Here is a 5356-nt window from a genome sequence, read left to right as displayed (position 1 = left end):
AAGGAAGGAAGGAAGGAAGGAAGGAAGGAAGGAAGGAAGGAAGGAAGCTCATTTATGCATTCCCTAAGTCCACCTATAAACCCCATAGGACCAGTGGAGTAGCCCTTATTTGATTGGTGAGAGAGCATAATTTTTTTCCTTTTTTGGCCAGGATGATGCCTTCTCATTTGATATGGTTTTTCCATTTGCCTACTGGGAGATATGTGTTGCTTTTTATGTTCATGAGAGGAGGATGCTTTGGGTTCTGACACAGGCATTTAGCTCTAACAGTCAATTGCTCTTCCCTCAGCCATCTGGCAAAATCGCTGAAATCAGCAATTTTCAAAGTCGGAATTAGACATCCGAAAAATAATGTGCACATAGGCAAACCCCTTAAAGGTGTAGATGAGAAGAAGGGGGAAGGTGAGGGATGATTGAAAGAACCAGAGAATGGCATCATCCATACCCTGGAGTGATGTGCTTAAGGAACCCTGGGTTCCCAAGTGGCCCTTCTCATCCCCCAACTTCCCTCCTAGTTTCTCCATCTGGCGTTTGTTGTAATGAAAAGCACTTGGGAATTAAACAATCCTTAAAGCCTCGCCAATTAACACTGCTGGGTTTCAGAATGACTTACCTTTGCTTGGCCTACACTTCCTCTTCATCCCTGCCTCTCAGAATCTCTATTTTCCTAGAAGACACAACGTCTACAGCAACCTCCATGCATTTTCTCTGTTGCCCTTAGTTGTGTGTGTGTGTGTGTGTGTGTGTATTTTTGCCCTTCCTTAAGCAACTTTGAATTTAGTTTGTGTGCTCCTTTCGTGTCCTTCCAGGAGAATGCAAGCTCTTGGAGTGGCTAGGGGGCGCAGTGAATAGAGGAGTCAGAAGGACCTGAATTCAAATGCAACCTCAGACACTTAACACTTAGTAGCTGTGTGACCTTGGGCAAGTCACTTCACCCCCAATTGACCTGCCTTCCCCCCTCCAAAAAGAAAAAAAAAAAACAATGCAACCTTTTGTAGTTGAGGAGTGTTTTATTTTAGTTTTTGTATCTGTCACTTGACCTATTGCTTTGCAAATAGTAGGTGGTTAACAATGATTTGTAGAATGGTATTTATTAATATAATACCCCTTTGTTCTTCTTTGAAGACAAGTCACTTAGAGGCTCTCGCCTTTGGGGTTCTATAATGCCCACACCCTGGGATTGATTCTTCCCATAGTAGAAAGGAAAGACCTTAGTTTAGAACTGGGGCAGCTACCCATGTTTCCCCTATAATAAGACTTATCCCGAAAATAAGCCCTCCCCTTACTCTGTAAGATTCCTCTAAAATAAGCCCTCCCTGGAAAATAAGCCCTATTGAGATTGCTACTGTAGTGAAGGTGATCCCCTGCGCTACACGCTACATTACAGTCCCCTCTGTATGCCCCGTCCCCCCCCCCCATGAAACCCACGCTGTGCTCCCAAGCTGCATCCAATCAGAGCTACAGCAGTGAGAACGTCATCCTGTTCTTCCCCAGTGATTTGCTTGCTGGTGCCATTGAGAGCAGTGCCGCGGAAGAGAGCTGAGGCAGGACAACATAAGCCCTCCCCTGAAAATAAGCCCTCTGGTGTTTTTCTTTTCAAAAAAAAAATAATAAGACAGTGTCTTATTATCGGGGAAACACGGTAGGTGGCAGAGTAAGTTGTTTTGTTTTGTTTTGTTTCCACTGGGAGAGCAGCTAGCTTTATAGTGGGCATTCTTGGTTCAGCCCTGGAGCTGCCTGTCTGGCCTGATCCCCCTAGTTCTGCTTCAGGCTCAGCCTCTCGAGCAGGTACTGGCCCAGCCCGGGCTGGGGGGGTCTGTCTGCCTGCAGGTGGCGCAGGGTGGTTGGGTGGTCTCTGGGGCACTTCAGCAGCTTCACCTCTTCGCCCAGGTATCGGCTCTCCAGGAAGTCACAGAGGTGTGGACCCCCTTGGCTCGAGCCCAGGGCGTGCAGCTTCAGGAGGAATCAGGCCCTTCTCCAGGTTCAGGGCAGCCTGCATGGCATCCAAGCTGCGACCCCACTCATCTTGGGCAGGTTTCTGCACAGCCTGGAGTAGGACACGGCCCTCATGCTGGTTCTGGAGCCGCATAAGGTCCCTTCACGTCTGTCCTTCCCCAGCTCATGACACTCTAGGCAGGGTGACATCGTCCAAGTCGAAATAGAAACCCAGGGATAGGTAGGAGTAGGAGGCCTGCAGATACAGGTTTGCCAGGCAGTTGACAGTGGCCTCAGCCTCCGAGGAGAAGTTTTGGCGGATCTGGGAGCTAGAGCTCAGGGCACGGATGGCAGAAGGAGGAGACGGCTGGTCCCAGAGGTGGGGGTCTGGTCCCAAGGGCTGGCGAGGAGAGCAGTGGGGACCCTGGATCTGTTCTGTCCCAACACTGTGCAAACATGAACCAGAGCCGGGTCAGGTAGAGGTAAGTTGGCGGTGGTGGTGGTGTTTGTGCTTCATTCTCAAAAGAGAACCATGGTATCAGGAAATCACTCTGGCACAGTGGGTAGAGTGCCAGGCGGGAGTCAGTAAGACTCATCTTCCTGAGTTCAGATCTGGCCTTAGATACTTTCTAGCAGTGTGACCCTGGGCAAATCACTTCACCCTTGTTTGCCTCAGTTTCTTCATCTATAAAATGAGCTGGAGAAGGAAATGGCAAGCCACTCCAGTATCTTTGCCAAGAAAACCCCAAAACAGGGTCATGAAGAGGTGGATATGACTGAATAGCAACAATAATACCTTAGAATTAAGGTCTTCTTGGCTCCTGGCACCTTAAATCTCTTCTAATCACCTCCCTCCACCATCTTATATTCTTATTGATCTGCCAGATGAATCTAGTTCAGTTAGTCACCTTAAGGTGGTGTTTGTAATCTTTGTTTTACTGATTAGCAAATTACTGTACAGACCTTTGATCATCTGCCCTGCCTTGTCTTGATATTCAGTGCCCACCTGACTTATGCAATCACTTGAGCAGCATGCCCTCACTCTAGAAAAGCTGTTGACACTTGGTTTCTATCCAGAGCTCTTACTTCTACTTTCCTATTCACCTGATTTTTTTCAAATTAACTAATTATGTTTTTCTGTCTCCTGCCACCCCCAGTCACAATGAGTAAATTTAAAACAAAGAAAAACTCCCCAAACCAAAAAACAAAGCCCTAAATATACAGCTGCACAACCTTACAAAAAATTTTAAAATTTCCCATGGAATTCATATCCAAAACAATTTATGTCTCTTTTGGCAGTTTATCACCTCTCTATCAGGAGGAGGTAAGTGGCATGTTTCATCATCAATTCTTTGGGGTTCATGGTTTATCATTGTATTGATCAGGGTTTTAAGTCTTTCAAATTTTCTTTTCTCTATAATATTGTTTGTTTTAAAGCAATCGGGGTAAAGTAGCTTGCTCAAGGTTACACGGCCAGTTATTTCTGGGTGTGGTGCTAAGTATCTGAGCCCAGATTAGATCCCCAGGTCATCCCGACACTGGAGCCAGTACTCTTACTCACTGTGCTACCTGGACGCCCCTTCTCTATAATATTGTTATCATTGAATTATTTGTTCTCCTGGTTCTGCTCACTTCACTCTGCATCAGTTTATACAAGTCTTCCCAGTTCCCTCTGAAATTGTGCATTCATCTTTTTTTATGGCACAATGAGATTCCATCAAATAAATATGCCACAATTTGTTTATCTATTACCTCATACAAAGACATCTTAGTTTTCAATTTGGGGTACCATAAAAAAGTTGCCATAATATTTTTGTACATACTGGTCTTTTTATTTCTTTAGGCTATAGGCCTAGTAAGGGATATAGTGAGGCCAAAGAGGAAGCAAATTTTAAAAACTTTCTGTGCATAGTTGCAAACTGCTTTCTAGAATAGTACATCTGTTTTTATCTACACTTCCCCATCTGATTTTTGACATGCTGCTTCCCCTGATAACCACAAAATTCATGTATAATAGGATTTCTGATCACTGAACAATTTAATACTCATTTCTTTGCCCTGACCACAATTTTTATATGAATCTAGAGTTATCCATTTATTCTTTCAACAATTCATTCAATAGATATTTATTTAGAATATAACATGACCAGTGCAGTGTATGGAAAAGTGGATGGAGATTACTCACTCTTGACACATACTACCATGTTTCCCCGATAATAAGACCTATCCCGAAAATAAGCCCTCCCCTTACTGTGTAAGATTCCTCTAAAATAAGCCCTCCCCCGAAAATAAGCCCTATTGAGATTGCTACTGTAGTGAAGGTGATCCCCTGCGCTACACGCTACATTACGGTACCCTCTGTATGCACTGTCCCCCCCCCCATGAAACACACGCCACGCTCTGAGCTGCATCCAATCAGAGCTGCAGCAGTGAGCGCATCATCCTGTTCTTCCCCAGTGATTTGCTTGCTGGCGCCATTGAGAGCAGTGCCACAGAGGAGAGCTGAGGCAGGACAACATAAGCCCTCCCCTGAAAATAAGCCCTCTGGTGTTTTTCTTTCCAAAAAAATAATAAGACAGTGTCTTATTATCGGGGAAACGTGGTAGCAGTGAGACCTGGGAAAGCCACCTAACATATCAGTGCTCTAGGCAACTCTGTAAGACTGTAATTGGCAAAGAAGGCACCCAGCTGAAGGGTAGAGGGGTTTCCTCTTCAGGAACTTCCCTATATCAATGAAATCACAAGTACAGTCTCTTCTTTTTCAAGAGATCTGGTGAAAAGGGCAGTGCTCTGGCCAAAGGATAGATACATACATACGTACATACATACATACACAAGTAGGTAGATGATAGATGTAATGGTAATGTAATTTTGAACTTGAAGATCCCTTTTGTATTGGCAAAAGTAGCAGGTACTTAACACTTAGTAACTGATCAAGCCTCTGATTAAGGGAACAGAAGGTATGAACTCCTGCCCCTTGTTACTGATGTAACAGGAAGTTGGCTGAAGGAAGTGAAGTAGGTAATACTGTGTATATAAGAAAAGCCCCAGAGAGGCACAGTCAGAATTTCTTTAGACTGAGATGTGGTGGCAGAACAGCTACAGAAGAATGGAGAACTGAGTCCTGAAAATTTGTCTTGGTGGAGCTTCTTCTGAACAGGATCCCAGGAGCCAAGAGCCCAGGAGCCAGAAGCCCAGGTGATGGAAGCATAACCAAGATGCTGAGACTTTGTCTGTGGCTTGGTTGAGCCTTGAATTCCTTGGAGCAGAAATGGTGAAGGAGCTGACATGGGCCAGACCCTGTGAATGCCAATGTGGAGCAGGACCTTCCCAGACAGTTGGTCAAGGAACTGGGAGCTGTCTGCCATTGAACCCAGGTAGAATCGGGAACCATGGAAGGGGATCCAGGGAAACTGAGAAC

The 5356-nt window shown here is 45.2% G+C and overlaps 1 pseudogene; it reads right to left on the bottom strand.

The window, feature by feature from the left end:
* Positions 1-1755: 1755 nt before the first annotated feature.
* Positions 1756-5356, bottom strand: part of LOC138166334 (ferritin light chain pseudogene) — a 10322-nt pseudogene continuing 6721 nt past the window's right edge.

Source organism: Petaurus breviceps, unplaced genomic scaffold (genome assembly GCF_028583685.1).
Source record: "Petaurus breviceps papuanus isolate PSGF00001 unplaced genomic scaffold, PetGlider_PUasm1.0 221, whole genome shotgun sequence".
Taxonomy (NCBI): domain Eukaryota; kingdom Metazoa; phylum Chordata; class Mammalia; order Diprotodontia; family Petauridae; genus Petaurus; species Petaurus breviceps.
Note: the sequence above shows the minus strand (reverse complement) of the source record. Positions and strands in the feature narration are given on the sequence as shown.